Here is a 21946-nt window from a genome sequence, read left to right as displayed (position 1 = left end):
CGACTTCAGGGTGAACTTCAGGGTGAACCCGACTACTGGGTGAAACTGACTTCAAGGTGAAACCCGACTTTAGGTTAAACCCGACTTCAGGGTGAACCCCGACTTCAGGTTGAACCCGACTTCAGGGTGAACCCCGACCTCTGGGTGAAACTGACTTCAGGGTAAACCTGACTTCAAGGTGAAACCCGACTTTAGGTGAAACCCGACTCCAGGTTGAACCCGACTTCACCAGCGTCAGCGGGGATCGTCTCTAAACATAACAAGAGGTTCAGATAATAGAGCGTAATGGATTCTAGTGTGAAGAGGCTTTTGTCCCCATAATGAAGTTAATCCATAAAACACACACACACACACACACACACACACCCACACACACACACACACACACACACACACACACACACACACACACACACACACACACACACACACACACATCTCTTTGATTGATAAGGCCTCTCATATAAAGTAAAGACCCGACATGTTGGCTGTGATAAACCAGCAGCTAAGTGGCTCAGTTACAGTTTATTGTTGTCGCTGCACTGGAGGAACGTTTCATACATGTTGGTGAACTAAAGAAACGGGAGGTTTGAACAGAGAACCCTGCTTTGAAAGGTTCTTTGAGGAACCAGAAATGGTATCTTAAAACCATTTTGAAGGTTCTTTGAGACACCTTTATCGGTTCTTTGAAGAACTATTTAAGGAAATGGTTCTTTAAAGAACCCTGTTTTGAAAAGGTTCTTTCTGAAACCAAAAATGGTGCCTTAAAGAACCACTTTGAAGGTTCTATGATACCCCTTCACAGGTTCTATGAAGAACTCTTTAAGGAAATGGTTCATTAAAGAACCCTGGTTTTAATTTTTTTTAAACAAACAGAAACAGTGCCTTAAAGAACCTTTTTGACCGTTCTTTGAGACACCTTTATCGGTTCTTTGAATAACTATTTAAGGAGATGGTTCTGGCGAGAGAAGACCCTGTTTGAAAGTGCTGTAACATATTTTATATTATTTTAACAACAACAGACCAGACCAGACCAGACAGGACGACAAACACCAAACCACATACAAAAGCCACACTGGGAATGAGACGAACAGGGTTTATGATACACAGGCAAGGTGCCTTAAAGAACCTTTTTGACCGTTCTTTGAGACACCTTTATAGGTGACAAATGGGGGGGGGAGCAATCACACACACAGAAGGAAACAATCAGGGCCAGGGCAGCCAATCACAGGGAGACAGACGACACAAGGACTTCAAAACAACACAAACTCCAAATCATGACAACCCCTTAAGGAAATGGTTCTTTGAAGAACCCTGGTTGAAAAGATGCATCATGAAGGATCCGAGCCTTTTTGTTTGAAACCCGAATGTCATTGGACGAAGAAAAAAAAGATTTTAAAATTCTGATCAAATCCTCCGCCTTGCAAATATTTGACCAAAAATGTCGTCATCTGACTCGGGACCCATTCATGATTTCATTCTTTTCTTCTTTTTTTCTCTCCATTGTATATTTCTCTCTAATCAGTGTGTGTGTGTGTGTGTGTGTGTGGGGGGGGGGGTGACGGCACTTTTTTATGCCGGCACTTAATTACCCCGTGTCCCGTATATTTCCTCCCGCTCCTAGCATCCTGGAGCATGAAGGTTTTAAAGCTTTCACTCATCAGCTTTTATGCCCCTGCTGACAGGCCCCTCCCCCTCCCCCCCTCCCCCGCCCGCCGCCACCCACTAATTCGCGGAGCAGTGTTTTATCATTAAGGCCGCTCTTGTTCTCCAGACATACATCAAACACTTCATCTTCACCCCCCCTCTCTCTCTCTCTCTCTCCCCCTCTCCTCCAAGTGGACACATTATGGCTGTACATTGTGCAATTTGGCACACATTAAGATGCATAATGACACACACACACACACACACACACACACACACACACACACACACACACAGAAGCACCGTCACTGTTTCATATGAAACATACATTGAGATTCTTTCTTCTTTAAAAAAATTAAAAAGTCTTCACCAGTCACCTCCTCCAGCTCAATGGCGTCCTGTACATTCTGAGGCTCGTTACGGCTTCTCCATAAGGTTTCTCCTCCTCCTCCTCCTCCTCCTCCTCCTCCTCCTCCTCCTCTCTCTCTCTCTCTCTGGGCCTCTTTCTCTCCATCTGTTGGCTCTCGTCTCTCACTACCCCCCCCCCCCCCCCTCCTCAAAATGCTTCTCCTTCCTGCCTTTTAGTCTCTGCAGAATAGCTGACCGGCATGTGCAGAGCACAAAGGCATTACTCCTCTTTTAAATGTTTTTACTCCCCCTGTTCCTTGAAGGTTTGTGTGCATGAGATCGCTTCCTTCTCACAACAAACAACAACAACAACAACAACAACAACACAACATCTGCTGCTTTCCCCACATTCCCCCCCCACTCCAGGTTTTCATTTGTCTGGGACTCGCTTCCTCTCCTCTGATTGTGTTCTTCCTCGAGGCGGCTTCTCTTCTTCACTTCTTCTCTTCTTCACTTCTTCTCTTCTTCACTTCTTCACTTCTTCTCTTCTTCACTTCTTCACTTCTTCTCTTCTTCACTTCTTCACTTCTTCACTTCTTCACTTCTTCTCTTCTTCACTTCTTCACTTCTTCACTTCTTCTCTTCTTCACTTCTTCACTTCTTCTCTTCTTCACTCTTCTCTTCTTCTCTTCTTCACTTCTTCTCTTCTTCACTTCTTCACTTCTTCACTTCTTCACTTCTTCTCTTCTTCACTTCTTCACTTCTTCTCTTCTTCACTTCTTCTCTTCTTCACTTCTTCACTTCTTCTCTTCTTCACTTCTTCACTTCTTCACTTCTTCTCTTCTTCTCTTCTTCACTTCTTCACTTCTTCACTTCTTCTCTTCTTCTCTTCTTCCCTTCTTCACTTCTTCTCTTCTTCACTTCTTCACTTCTTCTCTTCTTCTCTTCTTCTCTTCTTCTCTTCTTCTCTTCTTCACTTCTTCCCTTCTTCTCTTCTTCACTTCTTCTTCACGTCTTCAGCCAGCGGCTTCGTTCTGGCTGAGGCTCATCCCCCCTTTCTCTCTCTCTCTGACTTTTATTTCCTGAGCTTTGTACTCCTCTCCATTGTATCTGCATCCAAACAAGTGAGCGAGAGAGAGTGCGTGTGAGTGTATGTGTGTGAGTGTGTGTAGGTGTGTGTGAGTGTGTGTGTTTGAGTATATGCGCTTGTGTGTGTGAGTGTGTGTGTGTTTACATGTGTGTATGTGTGTGTGTTTGTGTTAGTGAGTGTGTAAGTGTGTGTAGGTGTGTATATGTGTGCATGTGTGTGTGCGTGTGTGTACATGTGTGTATGTGTGTGTTAGTGAGTGTGTGTGTACATGTGTGTATGTGTGTGTTAGTGTGTGTGTGTGTGCGTGTGTGTACATGTGTGTACAGTATGTGTGTGTTAGTGAGTGACCGTGTTTACATGCATTCGAATAACTGGCTTAGTCGGACTGAAATCTAATGATCCGTTTCATGTAAACACCTTTGTGTTTGACTGTGCGGTCCGACTACGATCCGATTAACTCCCCTGGATAACTCGATCCGATCCAGTTGATAATTCGACTCTCGCGGCAGGTAACGGTGAATTGGATTAGGAACTGGACTTTGCGTCTTTGCGCATGCTTGAGATCCCGCCGCCGCCCTCCTCCCTCCTCCCTCCCATGTCGTGACCCGGAAGTCGAAAGAGTCGAAAGAGACGATAATGTCACTATTAACATCATGCAAGAATAGTCGAGGGATGTAGCTTCGCCTTGCTCTCTGTTCGCCATCTTTCTCGAAATGTTGATGTTGTTGTTGTTGGTTGTTGTTGGTCGTGGTGAAGAGGTCAAGCGGAAATGGCTGCATCACCACGAGTTGTAATGAAAACAGCGCCGCCTATCGTATCGGATATGACATGCTTTCAAAGGCCAATGATTCGAATTACTCACTACCATGTATATTGGGATGACAGCAGATCCCCCAAAAGATAGCAGAGTCCGACTAAAGCAAGATTCGAATTATACCATCATGTAAACGCACTGAGTGTGTGTGTGTGTGTACATGTGTGTATGTGTGTGTTGGTGTGTGTGTGTGTGTGGTCAATGCAGCTGCTCAATACTCAACGTTAGAGTCTTTTAGAGATTTCCACACAGAGCATTTATGTTCATTAATGCAGAAGAGGAAGAAGAAGATGAAGAAGAAGAAGATGAAGAAGAAGAAGAAGAAGATGATGAAGAAGATGAAGAAGAAGAAGAAGATGAAGATGAAGAAGAAGATGAAGAAGAAGAGTCCATCGAGTGAAAATCAACACCAACCAAGAGAATAAAGAGAAAACTGGAACACACTGGTTACTCAGGGCTGAGTGTGTGTGGGTGTAGGCGTGTAGGTGTGTGTGTGTGTGCTTGTGTGTGTACGTGTGTAAGTGTGTGTGTGTGTGTGTGCGTGGGTGAGTGTTTGTGTGTATGTGTGCGTGGGTGTGTGTGTGAGTGCAGGTGTTTGAGTGTGGCCGTGTTTGAGTGAGTGTGTGTGTGTCTATGTGTGTGTGTGCAGGTCTGTAGGTGTGTGCGTGTGTGAGTGTGTGAGTGTGTGCGTCTAGGTTGTATGTGTGTGGGAGTGTGTGCATATGTGAGTGAGTGTGTGTGTAGGTGTGTAGGTGAGTGTGTGTGGTAGTGTGTGAGTGTGTGAGTGTGACTGTGTAGGTGTGTGTGAGAGTACATGCGTTTTTGTGTGTGTGCGCTTGTTTGTTTGAGTGAGTGTGTGAGTGAGTATGTGTGTGTGTAGGTGTGTATATGTGTGTATGTGTGTGTGAGTGTGTTTGTGTATGTGCGTGTGCGTGTGTGTGTGTGTGTGACTGGCTTGGAGGCCACTCCCCTTCATGGGGAGACGCGGACGGACACCAGGGATGTGGCTGACCTTTCATCATCGTCAGAATCAAAACGTCGGGGACGTCACCTGCAGATCTCAGGTGTGACGGACGTGTTCCGGACATCATGGGGGGTCAGTCTCTAGTTCTTCTCATCCTCACCGAGGACACGAGTGACAGTGTTGCGCCTGCCTGTCGCCAGTCCAGCCAGCAACAGGGGGAACAGGATCGTAAACTCGACATTCCTGGAGGTCCGTTTCCCTCAAAGTCTCTCGTGAGCATCGCCGTCCGGCTTCCTGCACACAGGGAACTAATTGTAAAATAAAAAAATCAATAATGCAATCAAACGGAAGTTTTACTGCTCGCTCGGTATATAAATGAAGCGTCTGACCTCGGAGGCCTCAAAAGATTTAGACCGCCTCTCTCCGGCTTCTCTCTGGACGCCTAAGAGTTCAGGGAGATTATACAAGTGCACCCTTAAAATGCCTAAAAAACAGCAGATGCAAACAAAAATGGACGCGTCCCCTCGTGCAAGACCAAGCTTAAAACAATCAAAACTATTTGAAAGGTTTTTAAAATGTGCAAAGGTAAAAAAAAAAAATTTGAATAAAAAAATAAAATAAAGTGAAGATGAGTCTTGAGATGTAATGGCTGCAGGATGTTTGTGATGCAGATGAAACCGGAGAGACGAGAGCCGACAGCCAGTCAGAGTCAGACGTGATGGGACATATAGGGCAGGTGCAACATGGGCCACGGGGGCCATGGGGGGGGGGGGGGGGGGAATACAGGAGGAGACAGCGAGGTTTTATTAAGAGTCAGAGGCATCTGGAGGAGACTACACCTCCTCTCTCACGTTGAGAATTTACATCTTCCAGATAGAATTCAAATGAAAACCTGTTCATGAGGAGCCCTTAAACCAGGGGCGTCAGACTCGTGTTCACCGTGGGCCAAATCAGCATCATGGCCGCCCTCTTAAAGGGCCGGAAACACTTTATAAACTCCTCGAAACATGTGGTTAAATAACTCTCTTTGCATTTGATTATTGTTTATTTGAGTGTAGAACTATTGTACGTAAAGAAACGTCTCTAATATTATAACATAATTCCATTTAATCTTAAACCTTCAAAATAAAAGCACGGGATATTTTTCTTCAATTTCTTTAAGAAAAGGTGATCGCGTGTCTTTAAAGCCGCCAGGGGCCACATAAAATTACATTACCGGATTCGGCGCGCGGGCCTCGTGTTTGACACCTGTACCTTAAACTCTTGACGCTGTGTCATCCCGCCAGAGAGAGATATCATAACATAGTCCATTTTCATTCACGCTGACATCACTGGAAACTATCCGGGCACAGACTCAATGACCTGTGTCATTGCAGCTATAATCCTAAATATGGTAAATAAAATTTGAGCGGCGGTCATTTTTTAAATAAACGTACTGTTACCACAACGTTTTAGATTCACAGCATCGTCGCATAACCCCGAACACAACGCGTACGTATGTGTGTGCACACAACAACATCTGCATTTTTTTAATTTTTAGAGTTCTTCGGAAAACTATAATGTCGCACAATGTGTTGACTCCAGTGTATTTCAGGGTGTTGCAGCCCGGCAGGCCTGGAGTTGCGTAATAGCTTTATGGATAATCAGCCAGTCGGGCCGTGTGCACATGCACAGCGAGGGCTGCGATGGTCCATATGGACGGAATTGTTCAAACTGTTACCTTTTTAAAGCGTTCGGTCCATCGGCAGTCTGAGGTTATTGTGAGTTTTCTGTTTTCTGTTTGCAGAGAAGTGTTTTCTTCTCTCTGCAAACAGTGGAGAGGCTGTGCAGGGTGAAGAGGCTCAGAAATAACAACTGTACAGTCAACCGTTGCAGCTTGGTGAATAATTATCATTTAATTAACATTTAATCCACTGCAAAGACACACATGGATGACATGTACATGTACAAATTAACACTTGTGGTTTTACTAAATGAAAGTTAAAAATATGTTAAATATTTAGAATAATGATAAGGATGTTTATTGTCTGTGTAAAAAAAATATACAATGAAATTAAGTCGGCGACTCGTCAGTCAGTACAGCAGCAACAGTAAAAACATGTATAAAAAGATTTAAGACAGGACATAAAAAAATAAAAAAGTAAATAAAAATGAATATAAATAAATATAAATAAATAAAAATAAATATAAATAAATATAAATAAATATAAATAAATTAAACATAAAGCACAGGCATCAGTGGCTTCATGGTGAATACGTGTCCCCCCCGCAGCATGTTTATCTTGTTTTATTAATCATTCTTCTTATTTTTTATTATTATATTTATTTGTAATTTTGTTTTACCATTATTATTTTAATTTTAATTAATTAATTTGTTCTTAACTTTTTTTTCCCTGTTTTTCTTTTACTATTGTAGACTGACACACACATTAAAATACTTGATCCCTTTATGTCATATTGTGCATTATCATGAATAAAGTATATATTTTTTAAATTGTAATTTCTTTCCATTCGATTTCGTCGAGCACTGCTTATCCGATCGACCTCACACAAGCCGAGTGTGTTGTTGCTGCTGCTGTTTTTGTTGTTGTTGTTGTCGAGAGCTCTTGAGACCGTCAAATTTATTTGTGTTGTGTACACACCGTGTTGTGTACACACCGTGTCGATACAGGCGACCTCTATCGAGGGCACGCCAGCTGCAGCTCGCTCTCCGTCCTCTCCAATTGTACTCCAGCATTGCTCGAGGGGGAGGGGGGGAGGGGGGATGCATCACAGGCTTTACGGCTCAGAGTTGCACAGTGTCAAGTGTGAAGTGTGTTTGTGTTTGTGTGTGTGTATGTGTGTGTGTGTGTGCGTCTCTCGAGAACAACACCACCGGGGGGCGGGGATTGGACGCCGCGCTGAACCGACCTCGTCTCTGAACACACAGGTGACGGACGAGCTCCGACCTCTGAGAACACACAGACGTCGAGATTCTCTCGACTCGAGTTCTCACTTTGCGATGCTGACTGTTTTACCCCAAATACTCATCATTTCATCCCTGACCTGAGTTGAAATATTTCAACTCCGGTCGAAAAAATCTGCCCGACGTCGAGTTGCTAAAGCCAATCAGCGTTGAGCTGCTCCGCCGTTTCCTTTTTCCAAATGTGACTGCCAAAAAAAATGTCCACCTCGGATTGAAGGCGCATCATGAGAGCCTTAAGAAGCTCTGCTGACGTATAGAAGTAACTGGAAGAGACAGTTATTCAGACGTAGAGGTGAAAGTCACCGAGTTGTGCGAGCCTACGGGTGATGTCATGCATAAATATATATATATATATATATATATATATATATATAAATATGAACCCAAACACAAGGGTGTTAGATGTTCCGATGTTTATGGGATGTCCTCAACAAGTATGAAGAAGAACTCGTGGTTAGTGCTTCATGGCGGATGAAGGAGATGATAACTGTTTCCACGGAGTACAGCCACTGAGATAAACCCCGCCCCCTCTAAGCCCCGCCCCCTCTAAGGCACGAATGAAACGAATAAGCCACAAATAGTCAAGCGAGTAAAAACTCACGCGAGTAAAGCTTTGGGTGTGAGCGCAGCATGAGGGTTCAGAGGGAAGTCTGGACGCCTGGCTGGAAAACCAAAAGGAAATGATAACTGTTTCCACGGAGACAAGCCACAGAGATAAGCCCCGCCCCCTATAAGGCGAGAATGACCTGAATAAGCCCCATAAAGTGTAAACGCAGCATGAGAATGAAGGAGTAAAATGTGAAATGTTAACCAACACTATTAGATTGAGCTCATCACCCTAAAATCATCACGCCACCAAAGATTAGATTAATGACTCAATGATGACATCACGGCCCTGTGTGTGCAGCTTTATTTACTATAATCATAAGATGAAATTCTTCAGTCAGCGAGACTCGGCAGACGTCTGGATAATGAAAAGAAACGAGACGGGGATGAGCGAGTGGAGAACACGCGTGTGCGGCTGAAACATTGAGATTGAGCGGTAACTATTTCCAGTTGTTACGTCGGCTTCAGAAAGCAGATCTGGACTCGCAGCAAGAAACACATTAAGCTCTATTCAAAACACACATTTGTAACAATATAAAGTCGCCTTGCTTCGTTTCCTCCAAATAATTGAGTTTTTTTCTTCATCTTACTGCAGTTTTAAAAACGCTTGAATAATGTATTAAACAGAATCGCAAACACGCATAACAGGAAGGTCGCAGATGTTTAAAATGTGTGTAACTTTAAGATGCATTTTATAGCAGGAAGTCAAGAGCAGCGCAAATATGTTTCGGTGGAATCGGAGGTTCAAATTCCAAAACTATTTCACTCACCATTAATACTTCAAATCATTTTGAAAGCATCATTTATTTACTCACGACACTTTCTCGCATTGACTAAGATCCGAGACTTTCATGTCTCATCAATTATGTGAGGATATAACTCACAAAAGTGCTTAAACTGTAAATAAACATGAAATTGAAACGTTGTGTTCTTATTACGCAACACTGTGCAATCTATTGCTTTATTGACCTATTGGTGTATTGATCTACTTTTTTATTGACCTATTGTTTTATTGACCTATTGGTTTATTCACTTATTTATTTATTGACCTAATTTTTTATTGACCTATTGTTTTATTGACCTACAGAGAATCAAACAATATAGTATTTAAAGCTTAAAGCATTGAAATAACTGCACCTGCAGATTCATTTACTTTATCACTTTTATTAATTAGCAATGCTAATGTATGGTTTTAACTAGCTACATATTTTGATGATAACATTCCCTCTTTTACACATTTAATTTACAAAATGATAGGAGCAAAAAACGCCATATAAATGATATAATATACAAACGAGGAGGAGGAGGAGGAGGAAGAGGAAGAGGAAGAGGAGGAGGAGGAGGAGGAGGAGGAGGAGGAGGAGGAGGAGGGCGAAATTCTCACAAGAAATCAAATAAATGCCCCGTCAGATACCAAAACACATTTGGGGGAAATTGATGACATAGAGAAATTGTTATTCTTAAATACTTTTAAAAAAATGTGTCTCCAGCAGAAGGAGCACTTATCTCATCCAGGGCAAAAGGGGAGGAGCTTAAGCACCACTAGGGGTCTATAGATAGATAGATATATACTTTATTATTCCCCAAGGGGAAATTTGTCGTGACAGTAGCAGCACCAATAAACCAAACACACAATAATTAATAATAAAAAACACTAAATATAAGAAACAGGGATGAAAGATATAGAAGTATACAAAGTAAAATAAAAGTAAAATACAAAACAAAACAAAATATGTATGTACATATACAACACACATGCATACACGACACACAACACCAATGACACGTGCCTGCATACAAGTCCATAAAGTGTCAGGAAGGTAAAGTAAAAGTCCCCAAAACAACCTTAACATGGCTCTAATGAAACCTCTCCAACTTATTAGCATTGATGCAGAGGAATTATTTGATCTGTCCTGCTGGAGGTTTTTGTGGCTGCAGCTGCATCGTCCTATCAGGAAGATTACATCGTTCATCTATTATGTCTTGTATCTTTAAATATATACCCAGTGACGATTACACCATTTAAATGTCACAAAGGTGACACCTGAATATTTATTCAATCAGTTACAACATGAAAACAGAGATAACCATCACACAAGGAATGCTAGTTCAGGTCCCTTCAAACCTCCTTAAACGTATATTTTCATGTATTTAATGCTTTGAATTTACTACCTCATCATAATTTGTCATTTAAATAACAATTAAATTCATCAACCACTTGATATTAACTCCTTGACATGTTCCATCCCTTTTGCAGCCAGCTGATCTTCCTGTATATGAATTACTGATGCATTGCGCAATATATACATCCTGGTCCTCGACTGCACTTTATTTATGTTTTTATTCATCAGTTTGTACTATTTTAAACTGCTTTATTTTTACGTCATGTTTTGCATGTTTTATATGTCGTACATTTTGTCCTTTCTGTGGACCCCCTGGAAGATGAAGATAAATAAAGGTTCATCACGACACTGAGGTGATGCAAATGGAGCCTACATGTTTTTAGCCAGAGGCCTATAAGGGTTGAAGAGGGTCTAAATATTAATAAGAACTCTTCAAAAAGAAAGAGAAAACTAAATTCAGCGGTTCATCACTAGCAATGCAGTAGAATATAATAAACCTTCCCTGTGAGGTCCGTTTGCAGCATCGGAACACAACATGTCCGTCACGCACACAGAGGAACACCCACAACTTTAAAATGCAGTCTGTTCTATCGCAGCTGAAACGAGTGCATTAAGTTGTAAAATGCTGTATTTGGATATATTGAACATCATGAGTAACAGATTGAAAATATATGGTTTGTCACATGAGAAAATTCAAATCTAAATTTGCCAAAATGCCCGACAAAATGGTCGCTTTGACACATTTTAGTTCGAAAAAATGAATACAACTTTTCTAAATTTGATCTGCTTCAAACTTTGCAGGGAGAATGTTACCACATATGAATATGATTTGTGAGAATTTTAGACCTTTCAACTGCCTACTTTTAAACATATCATCATCCTGAAGGGCTTTTTTTCAATTCGGACCTGAAATTTTAATATTTTTTCTGTGTGCCATCTTCTTCTACTCTTACCCAGTAACATATATACTGATATCTACACATCTGAACAAAAGACAAAATGTTTAAAAAGGTACAAATGTAAAAATGATTAAAGTAGCCCTAGTGGTTGCAGAGATACAGCCTTTTTAGTTTGGGGATGCCATTTTCGGAGAAGAGGCCTAAAAAAAAGCTTGGTGCTTAAAAGGAGAAAAAAAAAAGGGCTGAGATGAGTTTCTTTTTTCTTTTTTCATACAGCAAATCCAGTGTGAAACATTGGGATGATTCATTTACCCTTTCTGGCTGGAGGTGCACTAATCAGTGAAATCATCTGTGTTGTGTTTCATGGTGATTGAAGCCGGAAGACGACCGGGGCGCGGCGGCGGCGGCGGCGACCGGCTTCGGCGATGCATAATTCATAAACGTGTCTGAAATCTGTCCAGTTAGTTTTCGAGAAATATTTCTTTATTCCACTTGATGAATAATAACGGTTTAGTTTCAGGTCGTTTTCTCGATTTCGGTCGATTCAAAACACATTTGTCTCCGCTGTCTTGTTGGATGCGTTGATCGGTCCCACCACACACAGAGTTTGCTTAAAAAAACCAATCACTTCAGGATTTAATTATATTTATTAAGATGAAAGACTCCAGCCTGCATCATGAAACTTCTACGTCTGATAACCTTTGTTTCTCAGTCACTTTTGGAAGTGAAAGGAAAACACTGCGTTGTATACGTTATATACGTAAAAGAGGGGTTTTATTTTTTTACCATTTTGTAAAGAAAAAAAGAAAAAAAATATGTTTAATTATCTTAAGATAATTCAACATATTTTGTTACCCTATAAATAAAAGAGGTAAAAACAACAACAACAAAAAGTACCAGTCTAACCAGTGTGTGTGTTGACCAGTAAAAACCAGTCCAACCAGTGTGTGTGTGACCAATAGAAACCAGTCCAACCAGTGTGTGTTGACCATTTGAAACCAGTCCAACCAGTGTGTGTGTTGACCATTAGAAACCAGTCTAACCAGTGTGTGTGTGTTGACCAGTAGAAACCAGTCCAACCAGTGTGTGTGTTGACCAGTAGAAACCAGTATAACCAGTCTAACCAGTGTGTGTGCGTTGACCAGTAGCAACCAGTCCAACCAGTGTGTGTGTTGACCAGTAGAAACCAGTCTAACCAGTGTGTGTGTGACCAGTAGAAACCAGTCTAACCAGTGTGTGTGTGTGTTGACCAGTAGAAACCAGTCTAACCAGTGTCTGTGTGTGTTGACCAGTAGAAACCAGTCCAACCAGTGTGTGTGTGTTGACCAGTAGAAACCAGTCCAACCAGTGTGTGTGTGTTGACCAGTAGAAACCAGTCTAACCAGTCCAACCAGTGTGTGTGTGACCAGTAGAAACCAGTCTAACCAGTGTGTGTATTGACCAATATAAACCAGTCCAACCAGTGTGTGTGTTGACCAGTAGAAACCAGTCTAACCAGTGTGTGTGTTGACCAGTAGAAACCAGTCTAACCAGTGTGTGTGTTGACCAGTAGAAGCCAGTCTAACCAGTCTAACCAGTGTGTGTGTTGACCAGTAGAAGCCAGTCTAACCAGTGTGTGTGTTGACCAATAGAAACCAGGACGAGGCGTTTTCTGTATCCTTGATATCTGATTGGCTCTCGCTCATGGGGGCGTGGCTGGTACCTGATAATGCTCCTGACTGGTTTGATGTTCCAGCTGCTGAACGTCTCCCTTATTTTTGAGTTTACTTTGAATTTATTTTTCTGGTCGATGAACATTTTATTTTTTAAGATGATTTCTCTCTCTGTAATATATATATATATTTTTTTCCTAAATTTTTTCTTTGATTATTCTCTCGTCAGCTTTAAAAGCTGTGTCCGCGACAAGAGGTCTCCGATGGTCATGTGACCGGCGTCCGTGATGCGAGACCTTTATTCCTCTCCTTTACTGCAGAGCTTCAAATTGTTTATCACAATAAATCAAAACTCAGATCACAACGTTGGTCGATTCATATTTAGCAATTTCCCCAAAATTACAGACTTTTAGACTTTATCCCACATTGCCGCAGGACTGTCTCTGGAATTGTTCACAGCAGCGTCCCGAAGACAACAAACACAAAACGAGTCAACATGTCGAGAGGATTCCAACCCGCCTGAAGGCCGTGAGGACGCCACGCTGCCGCCATCTGGGCCGCGGCGTCTGTTCCCGCCTCTTAAACTCCGCCACGCTGCTCCTCCCCGGCAGGTCGGTGCCTGAGAGGGTGAACACCATCAGAATCCACGAGGCAGGTGAGGGAGACTCTCTGTTTGTTTGTTTGTTTACCTTTATGCCTCGGGACGTCCCCGTCGGATGCTTAGAGATCATCATCATCAACATCATCATAAGTATCATCATCATCAACATAAGTATCATCATCATCATCAACATCATCATCATCATCAAAAGTATCATCATCATCTTCATCATCAGTATCATCATCATCTTCATCATCATTATCATCGTCATCATCATCTCTTGTGCCTTCCAGTTCTCACAGCATCATTTCAAGCCAGCACACACAGAACCATGAAGGAGTCATCTGGAACCGAATATATGGTTCTTCAGAGTGAAGACATAGGAGAACCATTTCAACCCATGGTTCTTTAAGGCACCATTTATGGTTCCTCAAAGAACCTTTCAAACCAGGGTTCTTTAAAGAACCATTTCCTTAAATAGTTCTTCAAATAACCTATAAAGGTGTCTCAAAAAACCTTCAGAAAATGGTTCTTTAAGGCACCATTTCGGGTTCCACAGAGAATCTTTATAGCAGGGTTCTTTAAAGAACCATGTCCTTAAATAGTTCTTCAAAAATGGTTCTTTAAGGCACCATTTCTGGTTCCTCAAAGAACCTTTCAAACCAGGGTTCTTTAAAGAACCATTTCATACAAGAGTTCTTCAAAGAACCTTTAAAGGTGCCTCAAATGAAAAGATGGATCTTCAGACGGTGATGGTTCTTCGTAGAACCACAAAGCCTCTTACAGAACCATTGAAGAACCTTTATTTTTCTGTATTCAGGTTCAAATCAGATCTCATTTCACCAAAAAGACGTCTTTGAGTTGTGTTTGAAATTTTTTTTAAATGTAGATCTGGTTTTATGTTTATTCAGTGACACAGACACACACACACACACACACACACACACGCACACGCCTGCATAAATCTGTGTGGAGAAACACGCAAAAACAAGCAGCACGCAGCAGGAGAGAGGGAAGAGAAATAGAAAGAGAGAGGAGAGAGAGAGAGAGAGAGAGGAGAGAGAGGAGAGAGAGAGAGAGAGAGAGAGGAGAGAGAGAGAGAGGAGGTGATCCGAGTTCCAGCCGCACAAATTATCATATTAATAAGAAAAACCTAATTCAGTACTTAAGATTCCGAGTTCATATAAATGTGTTCTATATGAAGACGAGTGTCTGTCGACTTCGGATTATCTGCAAACGAACGCGCGGAGTTCCTTCATTAATTACTGCATGAACATAACCGCTTATCTTTTATATATATGATACGAGGCCGGAGCCTCCCGGGGCGGCTGTGATTACGGTCGCCTCGCGGGTAGAAGGTTCTGGGTTTGAACCCACACACAGTCCAACACACACAGTCCAACACACACAGTCCAACACACACAGTCCAACACACACAGTCCAACACACACAGTCCAACTCGGGAGAGCAGCAGTTTTTATTTATATTTGCTACTCGTCACAAATCCAAAAATGGTCGGCTATGTTGTAGGCATGTTGCCGCTAGTTACGGGATCATATCAGTGCGTTGGCACGTGTTATCCCATCCCCCAAAATGTATTTGCCTCGTGTTCAGGAGATGTGTAATCTCAATGAGGCTTTCCCTTGGTTAAATAAAATTAATTCCAATTTTTTTTTACATTTTATAATTGTAATTTTTAATTTTTAAATTTTAAAATAAATACAATAATAAGATTTCAAATGCATGAAATTGTATATATATATATATATATATATATACATATTAATTTTTAAGTATTTGCTTTTCCAGACAGCTGGTGATTTCCATTAATTTCATTCAGCAGAGTTTGACATTAAATTAGTCTGGAACTGCATTAATTACTAATAATAGTAAATAATGAAATAATGATAGCTCAAAAAGCTTTATACGGTTATCTTCGCCCTCGGCCCAGAGTCACACACAGGTCTAAAAACGGCCAAAACGATTTGCCTTCATGGGAGGAAAAGAAACCAGCCAATGTTGCGCAATAGTTTCATAACACGACTCCAATCAAAGCAAACAAATACCTGAAGCTGTATACGGCGTGGATTTGAGACGTTTGGAATCACTGCCCTAAAACCACACGGCGTGACCGTGTTTCTCATTTAGCTTTGGAGACTTGAGTCCAATGAATAAGTCAACAGGTCTTCTTCTCTCAAGACGTTAAACCACAGGGTAAATAAACTAAAACTAATGAAGTCTGAACTGCATGAAGCTGCTTCAGTTGCAGGGTCTTGCTCACGATTTCCACCCAAAGAAGAGAATATAAACCAAATTTATAGGAACAAGTCATTTCTGATAGTCATTTTTTATGCAGAATATTATTAAAGTATAGCCTATATATATATAATTAGTAGGAAATGGAAACCACTGATTTGGTTCCTTTGCCCTCCGAACTTCATCCCACTGCTCCCTAATTGTTAAGACGAATAAACGCTGAAAGATAATTAAACTTTTGTCGACGGTCGGCTGAATCTGGACGTGAAAAACAAAAAGGCTCCGTCCCTTCATGCTGCATGTTTTAACCAGGGTTCTTTAAAGAACCATTTACTTAAAGAGTTCTGAAAATAACCTATAAATGTGTCTCAAAGAACCTTCAAGAAAGGGTTCTTCAAAGAACCATTACTGGTGCCTCAAAGAACCTTTCAAACCAGGGTTCTTCAAAGAACCATTTCATTGAAGAGTTCTTCATAGAACCTATAAAGGTGTCTCAAAAAACCTTCCAAACATGGTTCTTTATGGCACTATTTTGGTTTTACAAAGGACCTTTTAAATCAGGATTCTTTAAAGAACCATTTCCTTAAAGAGTTCTGCAAAGAACCTTCAAAAAAGGGTTCTTTAAGGCACCATTTTTGTTTTCAGAAAGAACCTTTCAAACCAGGGTTCTTGAAATAACCATTTCCTTAAAGATTTCTGCAAAGAACCTTCAAAAAAGGGTTCTTTAAGGCACCATTTTTGGTTTTAGAAAGAACCTTTCAAACCAGGGTTCTTGAAATAACCATTTCCTTAGAGTTTTGCAAAGAACCTATTTAGGTGTCTCAAAGAACCTCCAAAAAATGGTTCTTTAAGGCACCGTTTTTGGTTTCAGAAAGAACTTTTCAAACCAGGGTTCTTTAAAGAACCATTTCCTTAAAGAGTTCTTCATAGAACCTATGAAGAGGTATCAAAGAACTTTAAAAATGGTTCTTTAAGGCACCGTTTTTGGTTTCAGAAAGAACCTTTCAAACCAGGGTTCTTTAAAGAACCATTTCCTTAAAGAGTTCTGCAAAGAACCTATAACGGTGTCTCAAAGAACCTTAAAACATGGTTCTTTAAGGCACCATTTCTGAATCCACCCAAAGAAGAGAATAGAAACCAAAGTTATAGGTACAAGTCATTTCTGATAGTCATTTTTTATGCAGAATATTATTAAAGTATAGCCTATATATATATGTAATTAGTAGGAAATGGAAACCACTGATTTGGTTGCTTTGCCCTCCGAACTTCATCCCACTGCTCCCTAACAGTTAAGACGAATAAACGCTGAAAGATAATTAAACTTTTGTCGACGGTCGGCTGAATCTGGACGTGAAATACAAAAAGGCTCCGTCCCTTCATGCTGCATGTTTTATTTAAAAACTAAAGTGACGTCTGATGCCAGTTTCCATTACAGCTTTCTTTTTTCCTCTTCTCCAAACCATTCATCTGGCTTGTTCCTGCCACAGTAATGTCATTAAGGCTGCAGACCCTGTAATCACCCCCATCAGTCAAATTTAAAGTCCTCGGCTCAGTTTGTCCAAAAGTAGTCGTGGACCGGAGGAAACTGACTTTTATTTAGCGTTCACACCATTGAGCTTGTAATTAAAGCAAATTAAAGTCCAGCTACGTATATATCCCTGCATGTATTTAATTAAACACGACAAAGGTTATTAACTCACTAATTTGACCTGTAATTGACATTAAATTAGCAGCACTATCCCATTAGATGGCACCAGTCTTAAAAAGATAGATGTTCACACACACACACAACAGTCATTTCTTGGTCATTGAAAGGCAATTTTCTTTTATTTTCTCCTTTTCACCAAATCTCCACACGTAATGTTATTCCACCCGACAGTCGGAGTTATTTGGCATGTTTTAAATGTCTTTAAAAGAAGACGAGCGTGTGAAAACATCGTGCTGTACATCCCAACTGATGCGATCAAAAAAAACAGTTTAATTGGTGGAATATTCACATATTTTCTGAATTGTTAAACAATATAAGGATGGAGAATATAAGCTTATTTTTAACTTTGAAACTCATTTACAAAGTTTTACAAATATAAAACAAATACTGAAAAGTAAAATCACATTTAAACTCATATTCTATCATTAAGGCCATGTTTATTTAGCATGTTTATCTCTTCTGTGGTCCCTGTACATGTTCATACATGTGGGTACCAACTTCTTTTATTAATTTTGTATACTCTCTCTGAATATGTCTTTTTTTTTTTGGAACCCACTGAGCTTGAAGTCACACTTCTTAGCTTTGTTAACCGGCCTTTTCCTCGTCCACTTCCTAGCTCCTTGTATCCTCTCAACCTGCATGATGTCATCTCCCCCCAGAGACGAGTAACACCACCACGGCTCCGCTCGCCTCACAACATCCGTTTTAAGTCCTGTACTTTGACTTTTCAACATCAAACACAAGTTTGAAGTCGTCATGGACCAGAATGGGGGGAAAGCAAAGCTCATGCGCTTCATGTGCATTTTTACGCCTTTATAATATCTATTTTTATTTTATTTTTAAAGCCATAGTATAAACAAATCCAATAAATCATACCACCTCGTGATTCAGAGATTTTTTTTTCTTTTTCAGGTACATGTCTTTGGAAAATTTAAATTTTTTATATGTTACAACAAACAAAACTAAATGTATGAGTAGAAGAAAAAGTGCTCTCAGGTAGAGAGCAGATCTCAGCCGGGTGCGTCTGCAACGACCAAATGAATTTATGAATGAATGCAACCCACAGTTGGCAATCAATGGTGGCATCAAACAGGCAATAACAGTGTTGTCATCATTCATGAGGAGATGGAACCAAATCCAGGCCGATAGTTTTGTTCTTTTGAAAAAAAGATTTGAACCCGAAAAAATACGATTCTAAAACTTGAAAGTTGAAAATATAAAATATGCTACTGAAAAACTGAATCTAAATTATATTTAAACCAACACAACTTTTCATACACTTATTATTATTTCCAATACATTGTTGAATTTTTCAACCAGAAGACCAGAACTTGAATTTTTTCAGGTCCAAATCTTTTTATGTGTGAATGAATACAATCCAAAATTGTCAATTTTCAATCAATGGTGGCATCAAACAGGATAACAGGTGTTTTCATCATGTGTCAATGCATGGGAGCACAGGGCTGAAAAAGATTTTAAACTGTAAAAAAAAATGTTGGGAAAAATCCAGGCTGATAGTTTTGTTCCTTTAAAGAAAGATTTGAACCCGAATTTTTGTTGTTGAAAACTGTAAAAAAAGATTGAAAGACTGAAAAATTAATTAAAACAAATATTCTAAGAAATAAAACACAATTGAATCTAAATTGTATTCAAGCCAACAAAACTTTTCATACTTATTTTTATTTTGAATACATTGTTGAATTTTTTCAACTTTAAGACCAAAACTTGAATTTTTTCAGGTTCAAATCTTTTTATGTGTGAATGAATACAACCCAAAATTGTCAATTGTCAATCAAAGGTGGCATCCAAGAGGAATAACAGGTGTTTTCATCATTTGAGTTAATGCAACGCGACATGGAGCCAAATCCAGGCCAAACTAATTTTTTAAACTGTAAAAAACAAGATTTGAATCCGAAAAAAAGATTAGAAAACCGAGAAAAAATAAATAATTTAAAAATCAAAAAAAGTATTCAAAGAAAAATAAAATACAACTTGGCTTGAATCTAAATTATATTCAAGCCAACAAAACTTTTCATACACTTATTTTTTATATATAATACATCGTTGAATTTTTAAAAAATTCCAAAAGTGGAATTTTTTAAAAGTTCCAAAACTTGAATTTCTTCAGGTTCAAATCTTTTTTCAAACGAAACACATAGCTATACACGAGCACCCAACAATATTGTGCAGTTTTTTGTGAAGCAGTTTGTGAAGTCATCTGTGGACGGAGACGGAGTTGCACTCAGACGCCTCCCGACGGTGTCAGTGCTCTGTGTCACGAGCTCAGCAACACACAGCCACACAAGAAACTTTCCCTTTAGGTTATTTCCCTCTAGCTCATCCTCAAATTAAACAACTGTATTCCTCCCACATACTTCCTCTACACCTTCATCTCTGCAGCTGCATAATTTCTACAAGAAAACGAGCCATAGGAGAAATATAAAATCATAAACATCAGCAAAAAAAAAAGAGAAAGAAAGAAAGAAGAAAGAAAGAAGCTATTTCCAGGCCAGGAGAGAGAATGTGCTATTGCGCTATGATGGTAGCGGCAGCCGGCGGGCTTCACGGCCTCCCGAGTCCGTCCCCTTCACAACATCTAAAGCACGGCGTTGGGCGAGCACTAAAAACACATTTCCTCAGGATAAGGAGAAGGGAGAAAAGGCGAGAGGGGTATGACAGCGGTAAATTGGCTATTTCCTCCCCTGAGCCTTTACAACACACTCTTTTTTTCTCTCCCTCTGCAAGCCGGAGCACAATTTGAATTGTGTGCTGTAATTGTTCACGTTGCCTTTTTTTCTTCATCTTCTCGCACTCGTCATTTCTGCAATAGATTTTTTGTTGTTGATCTCATTACTTTTTGCCCCCGTGGCTGAAATTCTCAGTCACTCAGTCTCTCGCTCGCTCGCTCGCTCCCGCCCGGCAGGAGTAAGACGACTAAGTGGCGGCGCGTTAACAAAAAGAAGCGGAGCGCGGCGACACCGAGGCGCGCTTAGCTTTTTTTTAGGGGTGCACACAAAGTGAGAAGACCTTTTTTTCTTGTGTCTGGTTTCCTATGTGTAGCGAGCATGTTGACCAATGGATGTCCGTGACCTTTCCATGACCTTCAACCACATTTCCATGACCAAATGTGAAATCTCCGTGTAGACACGAGTAAATAAAACACCTGAAATGACACAAATGGATGAAAAGACAATAGTCTGACTAAAAGAATACATATGAATATAAATGATTATTCTTTTTCAAATCAAACTGTGTGAATGAAAATATGAATATAACAAGTTTTCCAGGGGGGTGACATTCGACAAGTAGCCTGAATGAATTGAAAATAAAATGGTGGTAAGAATTATATAAATATTCAATTGTTATAGTTCAATAATGAAGACGATGATGATTTATGTTCCATGTATGTCCTTGTTCTTCTGTCCTCGTCTGATTTGCTTGTATATTTTGTTTGTTATTCTGTATTTATTTGTTGTTGTTGTTATTTTTGTCATCTGGCAATGTGTAACTTATAAAAACTTAAAATAAAAATGATTGAAAAAAAGTGAGAAGGCGTCACGAGACGCATTCGGAGGGTTCGTGTCTCTTCGCTTTTTCTTCTTTTTTTTTTTGAATGCTGCAACTCTTCTTTCTTCTTCTGTGGTACGACGCAGTTTAAGTGCGGTGCACTTTTCTTATTAGCTGGTTGTAAAGTGGATTATCTCACCAGACCGAAGCTGAGAGGAAGAGCCAGAGGGGCTAAAGGATGTGACACCGGCCGTGAAAAAGAAATCAAAAGCCGTGCTCCGGCCTCGTCGTGTGTGTGTGTGTGTGTGTGTGTGTGTGTGTGTGTGTGTGTGTGTGTGTGTGTGTGTGTGTAGAGGAGGTGGCCTCGGGGCGATGTGCTTCTTGTTAAAAGCTCTAGATTGAGTATTTGCCCAGACAGCGTTTTCTAAATTCACCCATGCACTCACATATGTCCGCTCACAGGAGAGGACTCGAGCCGCTGCTGCAGGACTCCTGATGTCCTGTAACGGGAACCAGAAATATATATATATATATATATTAGTGCTGTGAAAAATAACGCGTTATGATTAAATTACAGGATTAATTATTAAAAAATTTTTACCGCAATTAACGCATGCGCAGAATGAGCTTCCAATACGTCTGTTGTTGGTCGTCTCTAACCAGCAGCATGTCATTCTGTCTCTCTGGTGAGCAAGTTATGTGCACCCCTGTGTATAAATGTATATATCCGTCTTTTGTCATAAATCTTTATGTTCTCACAAAAATA

Source organism: Pseudoliparis swirei, chromosome 3 (genome assembly GCF_029220125.1).
Source record: "Pseudoliparis swirei isolate HS2019 ecotype Mariana Trench chromosome 3, NWPU_hadal_v1, whole genome shotgun sequence".
Lineage (NCBI taxonomy): Eukaryota > Metazoa > Chordata > Actinopteri > Perciformes > Liparidae > Pseudoliparis > Pseudoliparis swirei.
The sequence above is the reverse complement of the archived record's forward strand: the minus strand, read 5'-3'. Positions refer to the sequence as shown.